The 24,112-nt window shown below is 48.1% G+C and overlaps 1 protein-coding gene and 1 non-coding gene across 3 annotated transcripts in view; one reads left to right on the forward strand and one right to left on the reverse strand.

The window, feature by feature from the left end:
* NEDD4L (neural precursor cell expressed, developmentally down-regulated 4-like, E3 ubiquitin protein ligase) overlaps positions 1-24,112 on the forward strand; it is a 381,718-nt gene that overhangs the window by 8,088 nt on the left and 349,518 nt on the right. The window lies entirely within an intron of this gene.
* Positions 8,554-8,626, reverse strand: TRNAE-CUC. The gene has a single exon. It is a non-coding gene; the product is annotated as a tRNA-Glu (tRNA).

Consider the following 24,112-nt stretch of genomic DNA (forward strand, 5'->3'; position numbering starts at 1 on the left):
GCTCAGGTCACCTCCGTGGTCACTCCTGCCTTCCAGGTGGAGACGATGCGTTCCATCTTCTGTGTGACTCGGTCCCTGCGGACTGAGGGAGCAGACTCAGGAGGGGATCCTGTGGAACAGCCACAAAGGCCTGAGATGTGCCTCTGGTGAATCTTTTCGTGTGTGTGTGTGTGTGTGTGCGCCTCTGATTCTTGGTCTCGCCTCTGTTCATCCAGTTCCCATGGTTTAATTTTACTTCCCTGTTCAGCCTCATTCGAGGCACGGCTCTTCCCGGCCTCCTCAGGTGCCGTTCTGGGTCGCGCCTTGGGTCTTTTAAAGCATCTCATGAGGCTGGACGTGCCCTTGTGGGTTGCTGTGGTGATGAGGTGGCCGCAGTGAGAAAAGATGGACAGTGCGCTCCCACCTGGCCAGAGGTCACTCAGTTGCCCCAGGTGAACATCTGTTTTAACGTTTTAAGCTTCAGAGTTAAACTGTTTCTTTGTGATCTGTGCTTCCAGTGCACATTTGGTCACCACATTAGATGTCATCAATTCGGGGACTCCGAGGCAGGTAACCTGTGAGTGAGTGAAAGTCGCTCAGTCGTATCCAACCCTTTGCGACCCCTACAGTCCATGGGATTCTCCAGGCCAGAAGACTGGAGCGGGTAGCCTTTCCCTTCTCCAGGGGATCTTCCCAACCCAGGGATGGAACCTAGGTCTCCTGCATTGCGGGTGGATTCTTTACCAGCTGAGCCACCAGGGAAGTCCCTCCACCAGGTAACATAGCAGAAGACAAACTCTCTACTAACTTTTCCTGTTGTTTAGCTGGAGATGTTTGCATCGAAAGTGTTAGTTTATTTACATGTATTAGGTTTTGTTTTTTTTTAGTGCTGGAAGACACTTCGGTTTTCCCAGAAAAATGAAAGCAAGCCTACACTGCTTAGAGACTTCTTGTGCTTTGTGAGCACTCACAAAGTGGGTGTGTGTGCATCCCGCTAAATTCAAAGCTCTGTGTGCTTACGACTCTCCCAGCTACCTTCAGCTCCAGAATGGGAATCTGTTAAGAATCGTGTGCTTTTTCTAAGCCTCCATTTTTTCTCTCTCAGTTCATCAGTGGTTTTATCTTCGGGTGTCATCAGAGCGCCAGCTTCAACTTAGGCAGTTTGGTTTGGAAACGGGAAGGAGTGTGGGTTTCTTTTCTTTCTTTTAGGCAAAACTGAGAATCAGTTTGCTTCCTTTTATAGTTTCTTCTAATTCTTTTTGTGCTTTGTATGCTGTGTGTGATTATTGGAGGCGGCTGTCATTACAGTCAGTCAGGTGGTTTTTAAACTTTGAACTGGCTGTGTCTCCTCCTTGCCTGTTAACTCCTGAGGATAAATGAACGTGGTTCTTGGATGGAGCTATAACCCAGAGGGAGCTGAACTCTGTGGGTTCTGCAGTATGTTTATGCTGATAATTAAGAAGTTGATATGGGCTGTGCTGCCTGCCTTTGAAATAGGGGTCTTAATTGTCTGCATGTTATTAGCAAAAGAGAACATTTAAGCTGGAGCTAAAAGCTTTTCCTTCTCTGCTGGGAGAAATGAGATGGAGAATGTTATTTATTGTGCAGCCACGAGGGTGGCAGAGGGGTGGGGAGAGACCGAAGAGTGTTTAATAACATGGAGATGTCAGTAATATAATAAGTGGAAAAAGTAGGTTACAGAACAGTGGGTGTGCTGTTTTTTCACAACAGTAGAATCCTATTGTGGTTTAAAGTGTTTATGCAGAGGAAACATGACCAGGAATGTAACCAACCTGTGATAGTGATGGCAGTTATCTTTGGGCAAAGGGATTGCCGTTACTTTGGGTTTTATTTCTTTACTTGCTAACTGTTTTGTGTATTTCTACTACGAACTTTTCTTCCCCCACTTTAATGTAAGAGTGAGTCTGAAAATGAAAATGAAAATGAAATGAAACCTCCCAAATGTAGATACCTCAAGCTTTGGGTAGATGGATACTGTCTGATGTAGATACTTTGAGCTTTGGGCAGCTGGGCAGTGTTTGCTGGGTCGGGCATGCTCTGTCAGCAGCCCCCTTTGTGCTTTGGATCCGAGGACATTGAGGTCATTGCACTGCCAGCGACGCCTCCTAGGAGCCTCGCATGGTGGGAAGCGGAGGGGAGAGGTAGAAGGTTGGTTATTTTTTCAGAAAAAGTGGATGTTGCATCCGATTCTTTTTTTCACCCAGCAATTTGCAAACCAGGTGTTTCAGTTTCTCTACTATGGACGTGTACGGCTTGCGTTTTCATCCTTCAGGGTCTTGTGGTTGCTCAGAAGTCGTCTGAATCTTTAGTAGTGTTCTAACTTTCTCCTGCGTGCGCTATGAAAAGTGTGGCCTGTGATCAAACTCAAATTTGTTTCTATTTTGTTTTCTTGGGTTTTGAGTGAGAGGTTTTGTCGTTATGTTATTGCTGCATTGAGGTGTTATCCAAATTGAGTGTTTAGATATCAAAGTGATAACTACAGATAGCCATAGTCTTAGGCAAAAACAATAGAGTGGCCGGAAGCTCTTCTCTGTTTGCCTTCAGGCTGAGTAACGTCCCTCAAGTCTCAGTGCTTCCCAGGGTATGTTTCATGGTGGTTCCTTCCCGAACAGAAGGACGGGGTTGGTCAATGCCATGTAACAGCAAACCTGGGACGTGTCTTTATCCCCCCTCCCCATTCGGCCTTTAGTATTTCTGAAATAAGGATGCGTCTTCCAGTTGATAAGTGTGTTTCGTGTGGTAGTAGGTCCTTCACTAGCTTATCTCCCCCGCATCCCTCATCCTCCCCAAAGTCAAAGTTGGCCAACCTTGTGTGTGATAGTAGATTCTTGGTGGTTGTCACGGCAACTGCAGCCTTAATCTCTCTTGTTCAGTTATGATATGTCTGTTAAGAAGCTCCCACCTGGACCGAAGGACGCGTGCCGGCTCAGTGGCGTCGTCAGGGAATCAAGTCTGTTTTTCACTGCTCCTCTGTCCTCAGCCTGGCCGGGTTCACAGCATTTGTTGGTCTGAGGTTGGCTGCCAGTGGCAGTTAGAGCTTTGTTCTCTTTTTCTACTTGCAGAGGGAAGATAATCACCTCCTGTGGCTTTCTGCTTAAGATTAAGAAAATCTCGTTCCCATAATCAGCCAGGAAATCTCCCGTTGTGTCTCTCTGGCCCACAGAAGCTGAGATCTGAGCATCCCTCAGCCAGCCAGTGGGAAGGAGGGGGTGGGATTACCTTTATTGTCTTACTGGTCCTGCCCTTGCCGTGATGGCCCACAGTGCACCTGTTGGATATCGTCCACCTTCAGAAATGTCCATGGCCTCATGGAATTGCACGCTGCCTTTCCCCAGAGAGGCGGCCCAAGTATTCATTTAAGTGTTGCAGAGATCTCTGGGTGATACCCTGCCACTTCTGTCCACCTGAAAGTTTTTTTTTAATGTCTAGTGACTCTGACGTAGTTGGTCACTAGATCTATCCAGCCTCCGGCAGCAAAGAAGGAACAAGATTTTACAGTAAACCTCTCATTTGGAGAGGGAGCAAATAAGGAATCTCAGGGTATGGTTGCTGGTGGAACAGGAGTAGCAAGGAGCTCTTTCGTTGCTCAGTCAGTCCCGCCGCTTCTGGCTCTGCTGTGGTGTGTCCCCGTGAGGGTCTTCCTCGACCCCTGTGTCCTGCAGCTGTACCTGGATGGATGGGAACCAGCAGAGCCCCCTCCTCTGGGGCCCTGCTTGGGTGTGGGCTTGGGACTTCAGAGTGGTATGTCTGGGGGTTCAACAGCCGAAGGCTAGTATCAGTTGAGTGGAATACTTGGCAGTATTGCTCCCATGAAAACTTAGATTCCAGTTTTTTTTTTTTTTTTTTTTGCTTCTAGTCGATTCCACGGGCTGGTAAATGACAGCCAGTGATCTTACCCAGATGAAGTCTATGCTTTGGGAATTTCTGTGTCTTAGTGACAGGTCTGTATGCCCTGCTCATCCCATCGCTTCTGCCTCGAGGTGATTTGAAAAATAGTCTTGAATGAAGAGGCACCAACTTTGGGTAACAGAGAGCAGGGCACTTAAACTCACTTTGCTCAGAAAAACCTTCTCTGGACTGGGATTGTGGAACTCACAGGACCCTCTACCTGCCCTGGCCCTCTTTGGACATTCCAATTTTGTTTATAGTGCAGTTTGTATCACAAAATGTCTGATAGTTGGGGATGCTTGATTACAAGCAACAGTGACCCACTCTGATGAATTTGAGCAGAACGGGATTTACTGAAGGCATTTTGCATAGCCCAGAAGTACCTGTCAAGCTGGAGAGTCAGGCCTGGGCAGTGGTCATGGATAAAGGGAAGCTGGACACACAGAATCGCAGCCAGAGAGCCCGCAGGGAGCATCCGACAGGGCCCCAGGGACCCTGGACACTGCACGCCGCCTCCCACACTGTCCCCATCCCACTTGGCTGCCTCGTGGCGGGCCTCTCGCTGTAACTGCCTCAGCCCTCCTGTTTCCTACTTGTGGTGGGCGTCCTCCCAGCCACTGTCAGGCTCAGTGATTCCGTAGGCGGAGTCCCAAGACCCGGAAATGGGTCCACTGACAGTTAGAGTTGGTTGCAGCAAAAGGATAGCAAAGCGAAATCACTAAAGGAGTAGAGGTGCCCGGAGTGACGTTGGAGATCAGCGGGGAGCTTCCGGGAGGCCTCCTCCAGGGGGTCGGCAGGGCGTGCTCCATTCCTCTGGCCACTGCTGGGACCACGTGGAGGAGGTGCTGTCTCCCAGGGCGTTTGTTAGAGACCCAGTCAGCGCCCAAACTTTTTGTTGGGAACGGATTGTCAGTGCCCCTGCCTACTGCTACTGCTACGTCACTTCAGTCGTGTCCGACTCTGTGCGACCCCATAGACTGTAGCTCGCCAGGCTCTTCTGTCTTGGAATTCTCCAGGCAACATTACTGGAGTAAGTTGTCATTCCCTTCTCCAGGAGATCTTCCTGACCCAGGGATCAAACCCACATCTTCTGTATTGTAGGCGGATTCTTTACGACTGAGCCACCAGCTGCTAAGTTGCTTCAGTCGTGTCGGACTCTGTGAGACCCCATAGACGGCAGCCCACCAGGCTCCCCCGTCCCTGGGATTCTCCAGGCAAGAACACTGGAGTGGGTTGCCACTTCCTTCTCCAATGCATGAAAGTGAAAAGTGAAAGTGAAGTCGCTCAGTCGTATCTGACTCTTAGCAACCCCATGGACTGCAGCCTACCAGGCTCCTCCATCCATGGGATTTTCCAGCCAAGAGTACTGGAGTGGGGTGCCATTGCCCCGTGCATACTACCTACTAAAATTCTAGCTCCTGGGAGGAGGGCAGGTGTTGGCACAGACAGTCTGGGCACCCTTCACCATTGGGGGCACATTTGTGTTAGTGGACAGAGCTGTGTGCATTCAAGTTCCCAGAAGCCAGCCCAGAGCCAGTCTTGCAGGCGCACTTGGGAAGGACAGCAGCCTCAGGCCCCCTCCACTGCCTCTTTTCTGCCCACTCTCCCTTGTGTCTCTGGCGGGAAAACTCCAGGAGGAGCCTCTGACTGGGCTCACCGCCTCACTGCTGGGGGGTCTGTTTCCTCCCTCTTAGACTTTTGGTTTCTATTGTGGAGGATGGCCCCAGCCGGCCCCGGAACTTGCGCGTGGGAATCCCCAAACACAGGAAGTGGTTTCTGATGCTGGGAAGTGCAGCGTTTCTCCTCCCAGAGTCAGAGCCTGGGTGGGGAGTGAGGCTGAGTGGCCTGAGCCTCTGCCATGTGGCCATGAGGGAGAAGCTCTGATGCCTTTTTGCAAATTTCACCTCCTTGAGGGGGGCAGAGTGCCCCCCTACCCTGTGCCGTGGAGGGGTCCATGCTCTCCAAGAACCCACAGTACGACAGGGGTTCAGTGGAGACCTGAGTGAGGGGTTGATGGCTACTCGAGGTTTGTGGACAGAATATTCCAGACTGGGGGAACAGGGTGAGTGGATAGCAGATACAGAGGCTTGAGGAGCAGAGAGAGAAGCAGGGTGCCTGGGGCGTGTGGGGCGGGGGTGTGGACAGAGGCTACAGGGGCTGATTTGGGGGGCTGGGTTTTTCTCAGCAGAGTTGCGGAGCCATTGGAGGGTTTTAAGCAGAGGAGTAGCAGGATCTAATTTGTGAAGTGCCTCTAGGGAGAAAGGATTGTTGTGGGAAGGACATGAAAGAAAGCAGGGAGACCAGTCCGGAAACTCCAGTACTGGTTGGTTGGTCGGGAGGTGATGGTTGGCTGGGGTGTGAGGAAGGGCATGGTGCCATGTGGTGAGGTGGATGGGTTTGGTGTGTATTTTGGAGGAAGTGCCTGGGTCTTGATAGATGTATATGGAGTTACCACCCAGGGTTTTGGTGTGAGCAGTTAAGTGGTCAGTTACCTAATAATAAGGGAAAAGGGGAGATCCAAAGGTGTGTTTTGATTAGGTTAAGAGTAATATACCTGCTCAGGCTTCCCTGGTAACTCAGTGGCAAAGAATCTGCCTGCCAGTGTAGGAGAAGCAGGAGGCAAGAGTTCGATTGCTGGGTCAGGAAGATCCCTTGGAGAAAGAAATGGCAGCCTACTCCAGTATTCTTGCTTGGGAAATCCCAAGGGCAGAGGAACCCGGGGGTGCTGCAGTCCATGGGGTCACAAAGAGTCAGACATGACTGAGCACGCACGCACTCTGAGGGGAAAAGACCAAAATGGACTCAGAACGCGCACACTAAGGGGATAAGACCAGAATGGACTCAGTACACCAGCAATATCCTCCTGCCCAGAGAAGGCCAAATCATCGTGTGCCTGGTGATGTGAACAGAAGTTTCTGTCTGCAGTTGAAAAGGTGTTGGAGACATGAGTTGAGACATCAAATATGACATAGCAGAGCTGCGTGGAACTCCAAGGAGCCAGCTTGGTGGCAAGGAGCATCATTGGGTGTAGACCTAGTTTTACACTTGTACAAATGAAATATCAACCGAAGAACCTGAGTCAGCAAAGAAAGGGGCTTTGAGAATGTTTTACCTTTTGAACTGAACATCAAGCGTGAGAAGTACTGTTCTGATGAGTTCACAGTTCACGTTTTTGGATTCTCAGACCTTATTTCTCCACTCGAAGCCCTTGTATAGTCTTAGATTTTGTATATTGTTCTTTCATAACAAGCACTTGTCTTGTTAGAGTGAGGCTGGTCTTAGGACACAAAAAGATTAATAATTGCAGGAAGGGGCAGGAGTGACCTGTAATGGACAATTTGATGAATGGGATGAGGTGGGTTGGTAAGTCCCAATGTTGGTAATATCCTGTTGCTCCAGGGAGGAGGGACTTCCCAGGTTCCAAATCTTTTTTTTGTTTGTTTGTTTTTAATAATTAAATTGAAGTATAGGAAGTTCCCTGGCGGTCCAGTGGTCAGGATTCCACACTCTCACAGCTGAATGCCTGGGTCTAGTCCCTGGTTGAGGAACTAAGATTGCATATGCCACAAGTCCTGGGGTGAAGCCAAAAAAAAAATTGAAGTATAGTTAATTTACAATATTGTTAGTTTCAAGTGTACATCAAAAGTGATTTAGTGATACATACATATATATGTATGTATATATACTTTCGGATTTTTTTCAGGTATAGTTTATTACAAGGTATGGAGCATAGTTCCTTATGCTATACAGTAGGTCTTTGTTGTTTATCTGTTTTACATCTAGTAATGTGTGTATGTTAATCCCAAACTCCTGCTTTATCTCAGTTTCCCAGTCTTGTGGTGATTTTAATACCTGGGCAACAAGGACATTGTGCTTCTTTGCCAGGTGACCTTAATTCTGCAAAGTGACGGTTTCAAGCAGATATTCTGGTCTGGGCAATGGCAGTTTCAAGGATTCCTTTGGCCTTTAAGAAATCTGTGGAAAGTAAAAACCAGTGTAAAATAATCCAAAGTGCCCTTCTTCTTTGGAGTGTATTTGTATTTTGAGGGGGTTTGGAGAAGCAGGAGATCTTTTCACTTGGAATTTTAGGGAAGGAGGATAGTTAAGAAGAAAATCTGAAGTAATGGTATAGACTAGGAAAAAGGAGGGGAGGTCTGTATGGCATGAACAAATAAGTGTTTTGTTTTTAGACTGGCTGATCTGATGAGATTGTCCAGTCTGAGGTTCTGGCTTGCATGGAGCGGACACGCACAAGACCTGATGTTGTGCTGGGGACTGAGATGGTCAGTGACACACAGCCCCCGCTCCGAGGGACGGTCTGATCTACTTGAGACAGGCATGTGAACAGCAGCCCCTTGTGGTCAGTGCGGTAGTAGCGGTAACTGTGTAGGAGGGCAGTTGAGTCTGGGCTATGAAGGTGGGTGGAAAAACTGGTGTAGGTTTTGAACAGTGACATCTAAGCTGAGTTTTAGATTAAAATAAGCCAGTAGTTAAAAGTTGGGAACTTTTCCTGTGTTGGGTGCTGATGCGTATATCTGACAAAAACTAACTTGCAGACTCTTCACAACAGCTCTTGAAGGTGGGTATTTTGTAAATTCTTTTTTTTTTAATATTTACTTATTTATTTGGCCATGCGGGCTCTTAGGTGTGGCATGTGGGATCTAGTTCCCTGACCAGGGTTTGAACTTGGGCCCCCTACATTGAGAGTGCAGAATCCTAGCCACTGGACCACCAGGGAAGTCCTGGAGGTGGGTACTTTATCGCCATCTCACAGGTGGGCAAACTGAGGCACAAAGAGGTTGGCTAACTTGCTCGAGGGCCACAGAGCTAGGAAGCGGCAGAGCCAGGACTTGAACCGAGGCATTCGGGCTCCAGAGCCTGTGGGTGGGACCAGCACCTGGGGGGTGTCTCAGGGCAGGTCTCCAGGGAGTGGAGAGGGGCCACCCCTGAGGCCCGAGTGGCCAGAGTCACCGGAGGAGGTGGTTATCTGTGAACAGCCTTGGGGACCTTGTCAGGGAACCGGGACTTTATCCTGAGGCACTGTGAGAGCTTGTGTAGAGCTGTGCTTTGCTCATGCTCACCTCGCAGCCGGCAGAAAACAGACAGGGAGGTGGACCACGGTGGGCGGTCCCGTAGCTGGCTGGGCAGAGCCGGTGGCCGTGGCCATGGGACTGACCACGTGGGGGTGCAGGAGGCAGAGAGTAAATGCCACAGGCACGTGGAAGGCAGATGGCGCTGGATGTGGCTACTGACCATTTGGACTAGAAAAAGGGAAGACTCTAGAATAACCATCACCACCCCACCCCTCCAGGTTTGTTTTGGGTGACTACTGGATGGGAGGAGAAACTCTTTTTTAAATTATTTACTAAATACCAGGTACAGTGGTTTTAAACTGGGTGGTAAGCCCCCCTGACCCCCCAGAACCTTTGGCAGTACCTGGAGAGGCTTTTGGTGGTTAAAACGTGGGAGATGCTCCTGGCGTCCATGGGTAAGACCAGGGATGATGCTAAACACCCTACAAGCACAGGAAGGCCCCCACGGTAAAAACTTAGCAGGCCCCAGTGCCAGTAGTGCCAGGTTGCAGAAACCCTGCTCTAGTGTGCACCAGTTTTACACGATTATCTAATTTAATCCGTCCACCAAACACGTGGGGTTCTTAAATACTCTTTTTCATGTTTCTCAGACGAGAAAAGCAAAGCTTAGCAAGCGTAGGTGGCTTGACCAAAGCCCCAGGGCCTGGTGAGGGCCAGAGTCGGAACTTGAACCCGGGCCTCCGGCGTCCCGGCGGAGATGTGCCCTTTTCAGTTCGCCTGCAGTTTTGCTCCTCGCAAGGCTGCAGAGGAAGAGGCACGTTGCATTGTGGGGCTCCTTTTTTCTGTCGTGCTGGCTCCAGACTGGAGCAGGCAGGAAGGAAGGTGGTTATTTATACTCAGCTCTGCATAGGATCGAATTTTCCAGTCCCGAAGGTCTTACAGCAGGGAGTTCACAGGAGTTACTGTCTGGATGTCGGCTTTTCTCCTGCACATATTCACATGCACCATCTTTGCCTTTTAAAAACACTGCTGTTAAATTCAGGTAAGATGGAAAAATGATAACTTCCCATTTATTTATAAATTCCTATTTCTTCCCTGTGCATATTAACTATTGCAGCTTTCCAGTGATTTAATTATGGAATATCCCTTGGAGGAGAGGTTGGGAGGGTCATTCATGACCACTTTGGGTTTAGAGGTAGTAGAACTATTAAAAACACCTTGATTTGCTAGAGGTAAGGAGGCCTTCTGAGAATCAAGTCAGTTTTAGTGTGGTCTGAACTGACTAGAGGGCTTTCTGTAGTTCAAGAGAGTGTGGCGCTTCGATATCTGTCCGCTTTTTAGTGGTGGCTCTCTGGTTTCCCGGCAGCCTTCCTTGGTGGCCTGGGATGATAGAGCCCCAGGGACAGAGTTTTCGCAGTCAAACTGTCTAACGCCAGGTCATTGGGCTTTTCATGGTTGTGCATTTTAAGGTCTTTGGGTGGTGAGCTGAATGAGGCTGCCCTACTGAGCCCGAGATAGGTGTGTGTGGGCCTGATTCCTCCATGTGGACCCCAATCCTGTTAATAATTGTGTCCGGCCTCATAGCACCCAGCGCCTGAGCTGCCGGGCCCATCCGGTCAGTGTGCAGTTTCTGTCCTGTATCCCTCGGAGCTGTTGTCCTGAAAGATGTTGGGGCTCCCGCATCCGGGCAGTGCTTCTCTGGGTGATACCTGTTTGCTGCACCTTCCACTCTGATGCCAGTGCTGCTGGAAAGGAACCGCTTAGGAGTTTGGTGAGCCAACAGCAGGATCTTTAGCTTTCTGTTAGGAGAGTTCATGTATACATAGAAAATCAGAAAAAAAAAAATGGAGAAAAGGAGGACTTCAACTCTACAGTGTGCTGGTTGCTGGCCTGGATTATACTGCATACAACACTGAACTTGAGTGTGGTGTTTCCTTTTCAGACTCCTTGTGTAGATTCATTCCTATAATACAGAAGTAGTCATAGGACATTTTGACAGAGAAATGGCAGGGGGTAATCAATGAAAAGAGCACTTCTAAATTAAGTCCAGTATTGAAGAATAATCACAAAAATATCATGATATATTCACTAATTCAGTGCAGTTCAGTCGCTCAGTAGTGTCTCTTTGAGACCCCGTGGACTGCAGAATGCCAAGTTTCCCTGTCCATCACCAAATCCCAGAGCTTACTCAAACTCATGTCTATCGAGTTGGTGATGCCATCCAACCATCTCATCCTCTGTCATCCCCTTCTCCTCCCGCCTTCAATCGTTCCCAGCATCAGGGTCTTTTCCAAGGAGTCAGTTCTTCGCATCAGGTGGCCAAAGTATTGGAATTTCAGCTTTTAACATCAGCCTTTCCAATGAATATTCAGGACTGATTTCCTTTAGGATGGACTGGTTGGATCTCCTTGCAGTCCAAGGGACTCTCAAGAGTCTTCTCCAACACCACAGTTCAAAAGCATCAATTCGTCAGCACTCAGCTTTTTTTATTGCCCAACTCTCACATCCATACATGACTACTGGAAAAACCAACGGTAGCTTTGACTAGACGGACGTTTGTTGGTAAAATAATGTCTCTGCTTTTTATATGCTGTCTAGGTTGCTCGTAGCTTTTCTTCCAAGGAGCCAAGTGTCTTTTAATTTCATGGCTGCAGGCACCATCTGCAGTGAGTTTGGAGCCCCACCCCTGCCAAATAAAAGTCTCTCACTGTTTCCATTGTTTCCCCATCTATTTGTCATGAAGTGATGGGACTGGAAGCCATGATCTTAGTTTTTTGAATGTTGAGTTTTAAGCCAGCTTTTTCACTCACCTCTTTCACTTATATTTCACTATATTAATGTTGCTGCTGCTGCTGCTGCTAAGTCACTTCAGTCGTGTCCTTCAGTCGTGTCCGACTCTGTGCGACCCCATGGACTGCAGCCCACCTGGCTCCCCCATCCCTGGGATTCTCCAGGCAAGAATACTGGAGTGGGTTGCCATTTCCTTCTCCAATGCATGAAAGTGGAAAGTGAAGTTGCTCAGTCGTGTCCGACTCTTAGCGACCCCATGGACTGCAGCCTACCAGGCTCCTCCGTCCATGGGATTTTCTAGGCAAGAGTACTGGAGTGCCATTGCCTTCTCCGATATTAATGTTACTGTTACTCATTGCTTACCTGATTTGGCTTAGGTGGTTTTTTCCTGTTTCAAAATTTCCTGATGAGGAATACCTTATTCTAATATTGCTTGCCTTAGGCAGGACAGTTAATCATGGGTTTCCTTTTCTGCAGTGGGAAGACAGCAGGCAAAAATTATATAGTGTTTTTTTCTTTTTTTTAGGCCTGAATAAAGTACACACTCCTGAGAGAGAGACCATCAGTGAGGATTTCATGGGTTGACTTAAATTATTTTTATTATAATGTTTCTTAAAATATATCCAAACATTAAAGGAGGAATGAGCATGTTTATAGTGCATAAATCACCATAACTCTCACTGTAACCAACACACAGGTTCATTACAGATCCGATTCCCGACCTAATTCAATTGAGATTTTTGTTCAGTCACTAAGTTATGTCTGACTCTTTGCAACCCCATGGACTGTAGCATGCCAGGCTCCCCTGTCCTTCACTATCTCCTGGGGTCTGCTCAAATTCATGTCCATTGAGTTGGAGATGCTGTCTAACCATCGCATCCTCTGCTGCCCACTTCTCCTTTTGCCTTCAGTCTTTCCCAACAGCAGGGTCTTTTCCAATGAGTTGGTTCTTTGCATCAGGTGGCCAAAGTATTGGAGCTTCAGCATCTATCCTTCCAATGAGTATTCAGGGTTGACTTCCTTTAGGATGGACTGGTTTGATCTCCTTGCAGTCCAAGGGACTCTCAGGAGTCTTCAAATTAACTTCCTGATTTACATTTTTTTTGTATTTTTTTGGCCATGCCACATGGCATGTGGGATCTTTAGGTCCCCAACCAGGGATGGAAGCCATGCCCCCTTGGGTGGACGTGCAGAGTGGTAGCCACTGGACTGCCAGGGATGTCCTGACTGCATGGTTTTTAAGGTGGCAGGTGGTGCTGACTTATTAAAGCCACAGCTGCCGTCTGCGGATGTCCTGGCTGCTGGGACAGGTTTTCTCCCCCTGACCAACCATGTGCCAGGTGATGGTTACTCACTCTGTTTTCCTTTGTTCCCATTATTCAGACTTTTCCTGTACCATGTGCTGTTAGCGCACAGAGACACCAGTGACCTGAAGTCTTGTTATCTGGAGACATAGAGGCATTACCGATGCCCTCTTGATTGTGAAGACAAGACTGGTTTTAGCCCCAGAAGTCATGGTGAGCCCTCCATTACTTAATGTGGCCATGTCGATGGTCTTGAATGTATTTGTATTAATACATTAAGATCGTCATGGACCAGAAGTAGTCCTCACTCTTCACCTTGCAGGGATGGTTACTGTGGTGGGTGGTGGAGCCTCTTTGGACAGCCAATATATTTTGTCCATCAGCTCTGCCATCAGACAACTGTGATGCATCAGAACACAGACGGTTCGCACCTGGCCCAGTGCCCACCCGCACTGAGAACGTCGGCCATTCATCCAGTGGTCCACGTGCACATCCAGTGCCACGGCTGCTGTTTGGTCTCGCACCCGTCTCGTCTTTAGCTTCATACTGAACGTTTCCCTGCTTAAAGAACACAAGCCAGTCAGGCTCTAATCTTTCCATTCCTTAGCAACCCGCTTTCCATTGCCACCATCAGATGGTCATGCTGATTTTCCAAGCAATAAATGCTTTTGTTGTCTTGTTTTCAGGGTGAACAAAACTTTCTGTTTTGTTGGCTTTCGAGTCCCTGACAAGGAAGGCAACACTTGGGGTTGACTCTGCTCCGTGTCGAGTGGGTGCTCAGCGAAACACTGGTAGTTGTACTTCTCTAAAGTTGTACTGATACCTTAGGATTCTTGCCTTTAAAAAAATGCCTCTCTCCCTTTGGTTATCTTAGCCGGGGATGACAATAAAACAAGGAGCGACTTATTTGAACAGTGTTGGACATTGGCTGTCCAAATGAGCATTGCATTTCAAGGTGGTTTCTTGGGAGGCCTTGCGTCTGCTCTTCATGAGGTAACCATGGATCTGTGAAATCCTTGGTAATCCTTTGAATTGTTGTTCAGTCACTCAGTCATGTCTGACTCTTTGTGACCCTATGGACTGCAGCACACCAGGCTTTGCTGTCCTTCACCATCTCCCAGAGTTTGCTTAAACTCACGTCCATTGAGTTGGTGATGCCATCCAACCATCTTCTCCTCTGTCATCCCCTTCTCCTCCTGCCTTCAATCTTTCCCAGTATCAGGCTCTTTTCTAATGAGTTGGCTCTTTGCATCAGTGGCCAAAGTATTGGAGCTTCAGCATCAGTCCTTCCAATGAATATTGAGGGTTGATTTCCTTTAGGATGGAATGGTTGGATCTCCTTGCTGTCCAAGGGACTCTCAATAATTTTCTCCAACACCACAGTTCGAAAGCATCAGTTCTTTGGCACTCAGCTTTCTTTATAGTCCGACTCTCGCATCGAAACGACTACTGGAAAAACCACAGCTTTGACTATATGGACCTTTGTCGGCAAAGTAATGTCTCTGCTTTTTAATATGCTGTCTAGGTTGGTCACAATCCTTACTCTGTCAAAACTGCCTTCTCAGCCAGGTTACTAGCCATCTCAGCCTCCTTACCTTATAACAACACTTTATTTAAATGATCTTAACTGGCTTGAAGACTCATCTTAGTTAGGATGGCTGACTCTGAAGCTGTTTCTAGAAGTTAAGTTTTTCCCCCGGGAAGACACACTTACCAACCACTCAGGGTGTCGGATGTAATGGGACGTGTGGGCCTCAGTGGCAGCTCCTCCTGTAGAGAACGTGGGACTCCAGGTGTGGACTGATGACTGACTGTTGAATAGCGCTGAGGGCCCCACGGCGGCTGTGCCAGCATGCGACACTTCTTAGTGTCACAGCCAAAGATCTGGCCACGTTCTTTCCCTGGTGACTCAGACAGCAAAGAGTGTCCTCAGTGCAGGAGACCCGGGTTCAGTCCCTAGGAAATGGCAACTCCAGTGTCCTTGCCTGGAAAATCCCACGGATGGAGGAGCCTAGCAGGCTACAGTCCACGGGGTTGCAAAGAGTCAGACACGACTGAGTGGCTTCACTTGTATTTATCATTTATACCTGCAGAATAAGAGTCAGGAGAGGAGCTTGGTAAATCTTACTCTCCATTAAGAAAAGTGAAAGAGGAGAAATTACTGGTGGGTTTTTATGCAGTAGAAATACATACACATTTTCTTAATGTTTTCCCGTCGTAGTCGCTTAGGTTACTTGTCCCTTTCCTGTTGCATCTGACATTTCTTGAAGCCTTTTGGGAATCCTTTTTCGGAGCCTCCATTTTCATAGAAGTTAGGAGGTTCTGGGTTTTACTTCTGACGGTGATTGCTAGATACTAGGAAATCAGTGGCTGGGAGAGCGTTTTCTCCCCAAATGCTGCAGATTGTTTGGGGATTGTGTTTATTTTGGGGGGCGGTTTGTGAACTTAGATCCCCTTTTACACACCCACATGTGAGTGTGAAAGTACAAGGTGTAAGTCAGAGCCTGTCATCTTTAAATGCTTTTCTAACACGCTTATCAATTGAAACACTCAGGCCCATGCTCTGAAAGTGAATGCTCAAGTCTAAGTGCATTTTGGTTTCTGCCAAGAACGAACACGTGTAGATCCAGTGAGAAGCTGGCAGAACACAGCGTAGCTCCTGGGAAGCAGATTGACGGTGGCGGATGGTGCTGCTGGATTGCGGTTCCCATCGGGCAGTGTGCGTCCTCGTCTAAAACAGGCTGGGAGGAAGCCCGCATTTACATATCATACTTGCCAGTGTTTGGACCAGTTTTGGGGAGGTGTATATGTCTGAAATACCGTGCTGGCCTCAGGCTTTGAAGAGTGACAGTAACAGGAAATTATAAAGTGGGTGTGTGTGTATGTGTATGTATAAAGATAATTGCTCCCAAAGAAGGGTGTTATTTTTGTTGTTGGCCATGCTTTGTATGGGATCTTAGTTCCCCAGCCAGGGATCCACCGAGTCACCCTGCGCTGGCAGTGTGGAGTCTTAGCCTCTGGACCTCCGCGGAAGTCCCCCGTCTTAATACCACGGCTTAGCCCTGCGATCCTATCACAGGATGGTCTGACATGTTCTGGTTAAAGCAGTGACTTGGGGTGGGGCGGGGGGAACCACTGCGGGGTACACCTGGCTTACCCGGAGCACCCAGCACGCCTGACTGGGGGGGCCCTGGAGCACCCAGCACGCCTGACTGGGGCCCTGGAGCACCCAGCACGCCTGACTGGGGCCCTGGAGCACCCAGCACGCCTGACTGGGGCCCTGGAGCACCCAGCACGCCTGACTGGGGGCCCTGGAGCACCCAGCACGCCTGACTGGGGCCCTGGAGCACCCAGCACGCCTGACTGGGGGCCCTGGAGCACCCAGCATGCCTGACTGGGGCCCTGGAGCACGCAGCACGCCTGACTGGGGCCCTGGAGCACCCAGCACGCCTGACTGGGGCCCTGGAGCACCCAGCACGCCTGACTGGGGCCCTGGAGCACCCAGCATGCCTGACGGGCCCTGGAGCACCCAGCACGCCTGACTGGGGCCCTGGAGCACCCAGCACGCCTGACTGGGGCCCTGGAGCACCCAGCACGCCTGACTGGGGCCCTGGAGCACGCAGCACGCCTGACTGGGGCCCTGGAGCACCCAGCACGCCTGACTGGGGCCCTGGAGGTATCCCTGGATTACTCGTCCACCTGTAGTTCCCATGAAATAGGGTCTTTAGCTAAGAAAGGAAACTCTGGGCGAGGAAGTGAACGGAGGAGCTCTGGGGGAACTGAGCAGGGCTTCCAGAGCTCTTGTGACTGCCGCATGTATTGTACTTTCTCACGTGTCATTAGTGTCCCAGCAGAGCTATTTGAGGAGTGGAAGCTGGAGAAGGAGATGTCCTGCACCCTTTGGCAGATGGAAGGTGAGGCGAGGCGACTTGGGAAGCTGGCACTTCTCAGCCTGCCTGGAATGTGAGCATCCCAGATGGCAGCTGGTGGAGGCAGCAGGGGACGCAGGTGGACCGTGTGAGGGTCGGGAGCTGAGCCCGGGGGTGGGATTTCCTGGAGGCGAAACGGGGCTACACCGTTTGGCACCAGGGCTGCAGAATTTTTAAACACAAAGGACAGAAGCATCTCACTGTTCTCAATCCCAATTTGTTTCTCGTCTCAGCGGAGAGGAAAATGTCCTAAGTCACTCAGTCGTGTCTGACTCTTTGCGACCCTATGGACTGTAGCCTGCCAGGCTCTGAGGAGCCTCTCAGTCCTTGGAGCCACCTGGTAAGAGGGGAAAACGATTACTTGTAAAGTGAGGGAGCTTGGTGAGGCAAGGGTGAATATGACCCTCGGGCCACTCAGACCCACGTGAGCAGATTCTCTAAATGTTCTTGGGTTGGGTGTTATCTCTTGCCTCAGACTTGCTCTGCAGAAGCCTGATAGACCCTCCAGGGGAAGTGTCAGCATTCCCCACCTACTGTTTCTCTTCTCTTTTCCCATGACTCATGCAAGAAAGGGAGGAGCTTGAGGGACGTCCCTGAGGTGCGTGGCCACGGCCCAGGCTCGGCGCTCAAGTGATGCGGATGCATGCGGATAGTGGGGACAGAATGGGGCATCGGCAGCCCTGGCTCCTTTAGTTCCCTTTTGAAAGGATGCATTCCCCTGGCTTATTGTTTCACGCTCTTCTGTAGCATGGCTTCTTAGAAAAGATGACTGTCTCTTTATGCCCTTCCTCAGCAAGTATTAACGGTGGAGTAAGCACTCTTGTAAAGTCTTTATTTCCACAGCTTTTCAAGTAGCTGAGTACCAGTGATGTTAAGGTTGAAAATGAGGCCATCTCACTGGGAACCAACTTTCAGATGTTGAAGTCAATATAGATTTTTAATAACGTGGGAGGCTTATTACTAAAAGTACTCCGTATTTGAATCATTCTTCTCTCTTATTAGCTCAGTTTTAGGAAGCAGTCCTAGGGATTCCTGAGGAAGAAAGTTTGGCTGGATCTGAGGGTTTGGTTGGATCTGATTGTGAATTTTCAGGATCTTTCTTGGGCATGCTGTTGGAGGAATACTGGTCTCTCAGAATATGACTATGAAGTGTTAACTCTGTATGCTGACTGACACAGGGATCCTGAGTTTAAAATGGTGGTTACCACCTCCCTAAAATTACACAGGAACCCAGATAAGTGAAAAAGCGAAAGTGTTAGTCGCTTAGTCGTGTCTGACTCTTCTGTGACCCCATGAACTGTAGTCCACCAGGCTCCTCAGTCCATGGAATTCTCCAAGTAAGAATACTGGAGTGGGTTACCACTCCCTTCTCCAGGGATCTTCCCAACCCAGGATCGAACCCAGGTCTCCTGCACTGCAGACAGATTCTTTACCGTCTGAGTCATCAGGGAAGGGCCTCAGAATTCCACAACTGTAGAGTAAGGACTTCTGAAAGTCTACTCTGTTAAAGCAGTGGGAACACTGGCAAGACACATCGACATCAACTTTTCCAAAACTTTGGGAATTAAAGACTTAGAACAAAAAGAGTAATATTTGTTCAAGAACAGCTGCGTGAGCTCAGCAGGAGCAGTGAGCTTTGTGTGGTGTTTTAACTTGTGCGGATCCCGTCCTCCTTGCCCCAGCTCCATGGTGGCTGTGAAAGCCAGTGGCCTTGCAGCTCTGGCAGCAGTGAAAACCAGCAGTCTCGTAGCCACTGGGTGAGTGAGAACAAAGCTGGAGCTCCTCCAGAGGCCCGCTTCTTTCCAGGAAAGTGTCACCCGTCTGACAGCCCGCATGAACGCTCCATTCTTAGGGCTTGTCTTCATTTGATCTGACTGGAGCACACTTTGTGTAAGGGCCCCACTCCACTGTACATTGGTTGAGAATGGTCAGTTGCGATTGTTTCATCACGGCTGCCTGAGATGGTGTTGCTATTTGGGGCCAACAATTAACTGATCAAAAAGTACTGAAAGAAAAACCTGGGGATGAAATGTCCAGCGGGAGCCTTATAAAGTTCCAACATATTTCTGGGAATCTACAAGGCTCTGCACATGCCCAGGGAATACTGGAGAAGGCCCTACGTTCCCACCTGTGACTGGCCTTGAGGTTCTGCACAAGCAGAAAGTGAAGACTGTGGCTCAGATGTTGAAGAATCTGCCTGCAGTGCCGGAGACCTGGTTGGATCCCTGGGTTGGGCAGATCTCTTGGGAATGGCAACCCACTCCAGTATTGTTGCCTGGAGAATTCTGTAGACAGAGGAGCCTGGCGGGCTACAGTCCATGGGGTCGCAAAGAGTCGGACCCGACTGAGTGATCAACACAAGGCAGAGTTATGAACTGGCTGGCGAAGCCTGGAAGCTGCCCCCGCACACGCACAGAAGCCCGTGGTAAGGGCTGGGAGATTCATCAGCTCAAAGCATTTAAGGAAATCTCTGTTCAACTAATACTTAACCACTAAATCACTAATCAGAGATTTCGGTGGCCACATATGAACCACAAATACAGACTTGATAGGCTCAGTCCAAGAAAAATACTGCACGGCAACAGCAAACAACCCTGGGGTTCATAACAGTAAATCTGGATTCTGCTTCCCACACACTGACACGTTGTATTACTTTAAATGTCTTGTTTTCAACAGCAAATTGCAAGATACCCAAAGAAACAGGAAAACATGGCCCAAACACAGGAAAAAAACTGTCAACAGAAACTTTCCTTAAGGAAGCCTGGGTATTGGATACACTACACAAAACTTTAAATCTGCTTTGATAGATATGTAGGAAACCACATCTAGAGACTTAAAGGGAAATATGGAATGCTGTATCACCAAATAGAAAATGTGGATGAAGAAGTAAAGATTATTAAAAAAAAATAAAGATTTTTAAAAAAATTCTGGAGTTGAAAAGTAGAGTAACTAAACAGGAAACGTTGACAACATTATGATAGGTGAAAGAAGCCAGACACGAAAAGCCACGCTTTTATTTAAAGTGTTTAAAATAGACAAATCCAGAGAGATAGAAGGTAGCCTAGTACTTGCTGTAGGCTGGTGGCAGGGAGGAATAGGGTATGCTGTAATGGGTATAAAGTTTCTTTTGGGGTGAGGAAAGATTTCTGGCATTATCTAATTAATGGTGATAGATGCACAGCTTTGTGAATATATTAAAAATCAGTGAATTGTATATTTGAAAAGGGCAAATTGTATGATATAGGAATTAAACCTCAATAAGTCGTGTCTGACTCTTGTGACCCCATGGACTGCAGCATGCCAGGCCTCCCTGTTCCCACAGTCTCCTGGAGTTTACTCTAACTTATGTTGATTGAGTTGGTGATGGCATCCAACCGTCTCATCCTCTGTCACCCCCTTCTCCTCCTGCCCTCCATCTTTCCCAGCATCAGGGTCTTTTCCAGTGAGTTGGCTCTTTGCGTCAGGTGGCCAAAGGATTGGAGTTTCGGCTTCAGCATCAGTCCTTCCAATGAATATTCAGGACTGATTTCCTTAAGGATTGACTGGTTTGTTCTCCTTCCAGTCCAAGGGACTCCCAAGAATCTTCTCCAACACCACAGTTCAAAGGCATCAATTCTTCTGCACTCAGCCTTCTTTATGGTCCAACTCTCATATCTGTACACGACTACTGGAAAAACTGTATCTTTGACTATATGGACCTTTGTCAGCAAAGTGATGTCTTTACTTTTTAATATGCCATCCAGGTTTGCCATCGCTTTCCTTCCAAGGAGCAAACATTTTTTAATTTCATGGCTGTGGTCCCCATCCTCAGTGATTTTGGAGCCAAAGGAAAGAAAATCTGTCACTGCTTCTACTTTTCCCCCTTCTATTTACCATGAAATGAGGGGACCAGATGCCATATCTTCATTTTTTGAATGTTGAGTTTTAAGCCAACTTCTTTACTCTCCTCTTTCACCCCGATCAACAGGCTCTTTAGTTCCTCATCACTTTCTGCCATTAGAGTGGTATTATCTGCATATCTGAGGCTGTTGATATTTCTCCCAGCAGTCTTGATTCCAGCTTGTGATTCATCCAGCCCAACATTTCACGTGATGTACTCTGTTAAAAATAATATCTAGATAGGGGCACATCCAGGTGTATCTAGGGTGTTAAGAAGATTGTGTCATAGGCTTCAGCATCTGGCCTGTGCAGACCTTGGGCATTTTGTGCCTTGGGTTGTATTCTTAACTCTGCATCTGATTTTGCCTATGCACCCTGCTGCCCTGGCAGGGTCGGCTTCTGTGGCACCGGATTGAGGGAGCAGCTTGGCAGTGTTGCTCCATCCTGAGAGGCCGATGTGGGCTGTTCTGATTCTTGCAGGAGCTTCAGCTTTCTTTGATGTTGGATGTGTCAGTGTTTCTCCCCATTCTTGCTGCTTGCACCTCGTCATTTTCCTCTCACCCTCCTAAGATGGTGCTAAGAAAAAATTAGCACAGTGAAGAGAAATGCCCTGGAGATGCTCTTGACCAGCTTGAGGCTATAAAAAGCATCTTCCTGAAGGGTGGTATGCAATCGCAAAGTTGAACCAGTTGCTTACGAAGTAAGCGAGAATAAAGTTGAACTCTTGTCTTCTGCTAGTTAACTCGAAGGAAGAAATGATGCTGCATATTGAGACAAGGAGACAAAGCCCGAATGGTGGACACATAAAGAGAGGACGCTAAGGCTTCAGCCAGCGTTGGCTGATGTTGCTGTGGATGATTGGCTTGTGAGAGGGTGCTGGAAACTATGAAAGAGACGGGACGGGGGTGGAGGGAAGGACGTCTCCAGAGCTGAAGAGTTGAACGGAGAAGCAGTTGTTTAGACAAAATAATAGCAACGATAACAAAACCTGCACGTATCTCAGATAACTTTCTGTAATGGATTCATCTCACCTATCCTCTTAGGAGGGAAGGCATATATTTGCACAGATCCAATTTATAAAAAGTATTTGGGCCAGAGAATATCATAGTCACAAGGATTTCCTGTACTAGAGAGCAAAATGGAAGTAAAAAACAAGAGACTCCAGGAGGCAGTTTTAAGACCTTTATTTTTTTTTTGGCCTGAGGTTGTTGGAGATTACGGATTTCCTTACAGATTTTCCTCTGGTCTGGCCACACAAAGTAATCATTAGGCTGGCACAAAGCGCCGTGGAAAATACCCACTGCTGACATCAATAGAAATGATCGTGCCGTTCGGAAAACATAGGAAACTGGATGGCTAAGGAGCCTTTCCCTTGACGCCTTGGACTGTGGTTCGGTAGAAAAGCTATCTGTCGGTTTTTTTGTGGTCAGGACTTTTTGATAAATTGAGAAGCCCACAAATATGTGAGCCTGGAGGTAATTGTATTTTGGATCAGAGCCAGACTGGCATGGCGCTAGTAATTCCAGTTGTGTGGGAGGCAGAGTTGGTGGCTAGTGTCACATGAAGAGCAAAGTCTTAACTTCTATTTTTTTTTTTTTTTTTTTTTACTTTTATTCTTAATGTTTAACAGGACAATCTCCTTTCTGAAATTGGGCACATTCATATGGTCTTCCCTGGTGGCTCAGCTGATAAAGAATCTGCCTGCAGTACGGGAGACCTGGGCTCAATCCCTGGGTTGGGAAGATGCCCTGGAGAAGGGAAAGGCTACCCACTCCAGTATTCTGGCCTGGAGAATTTCATGGGCTGTATAGTCAGTCCATGGGGTTGCAAAGAGTCGGACAGGACTGAGCAACTTGGCAACTACTGTGAATTAAAGACCTGTCGAGAACTGTGCCTCAGGGTTGGGGATTAACACAGGAAAATAAATGGACAAAATTAGGCCAGGTGGTCAGTTCTGTTTTATTTTGCTGGAATAGCAAGAGACAAAGCAAGAAGTAGCAGGGCCACAGAGGGAGGAAAGGGCTGGCGGACTCTTCTTGATCCTCTTTGAGGTTTGGCTCCGTTTTCCTGAACTCCTTCAGTAACTTTCGGCTCACTCCATAATAGGTAAAGTGAGACATCAAGATAAAGCTGGTGTCCTTCCACCAAGGGAATAGTTGGACTCCCTCTTATTTCAGTGGTTTTCAAATCCTGATCCTAGAAGTGTTCCAGTCCCCAACACCACCCCCCCAACATTTTATTAAAAAAATTTCAAGCCTATTGTTGTTCTTCAGTTCCTGAGTCATGTCCAACTCTTTGAGACCCCATGGACCGCAGCCTGCCAGGCCTCTCTGTCCATCACAAACTCCCGGAGTTTACTCAAACTCATATCCAATGAGTCAGTGATGCCATCCAACCATCTCGTCGTCTTTCGTCCTCCTCCTCCTGCCTTCAGTCTTTCCCAGCATCAGGGTCAAGCCTATAGAAAAGTTGAAAGAACACCCAGTAAACATTCATCTACTCACCACCTGGAGTCTACAATTAATATTCTGCTGTATTTGCTTTATCTTGTTTCCTCTTCCCATCTTATTGTTAGTTTTCAAAGTACACAACAGACATGAGTACAGTTCAATATTTGCTTATGAATCACTTGCAGGAATTATTTTCAAAGTTGAATTCCCAAGGGCCATCATGGAGCTTCTGAAGTAGAAGGGTGGGGGCCGGGCCCAGGAGCCTGGGCATTTTTTGGCTGTACTGCCGAGTGGCATGTGGGATCTTAATTCCCTAACTAGGGATTGAACCTGCACTCCTTGCACTGGAAGTATGGAGTCCTTACCACTGGACCACCACAGAAGTTCCCCTGTGCTTTGAACCTACCCCTCCCACCTTGATAGGGCTGTTCTTCCCAAGATCTAATTTGACTCCATAGAGAATGGCTTTCCTGGCTCTTACTACTAATGAAATATTTCTAGTATTGCTCTGGCTAATTATTTACATTTTACTGATCTTCGGGAAAACAAGATGTAAAAACAGAGGGCTTGAAAAAAGGAGGGGAGAGAGCTCTTCTTGATGTGAGAATGGCAGGGTCAGCTGCGAGACACGGCTGGCGCTGGTCCTGCTGAAGAGGAGGAAGACGAAGGTGAAAAGGGAGCGTAGGTCAGCCCATTCCTTGTTGGGTTGTTTTCAGCGATCTGAGACAATATGGTGGGAATAAAAAGACACTGGCTTAGGGGAAACTGGGCTTCGTCTCTGGAAGGGTCCGTTCACTTCACCACTTCACATCTGCGGTTGCGGAAAGATAATACTTTAT

The sequence above is a fragment of the Bos indicus x Bos taurus genome, chromosome 24, assembly GCF_003369695.1.
Source record: "Bos indicus x Bos taurus breed Angus x Brahman F1 hybrid chromosome 24, Bos_hybrid_MaternalHap_v2.0, whole genome shotgun sequence".
Classification (NCBI taxonomy): Eukaryota; Metazoa; Chordata; class Mammalia; order Artiodactyla; family Bovidae; genus Bos; species Bos indicus x Bos taurus.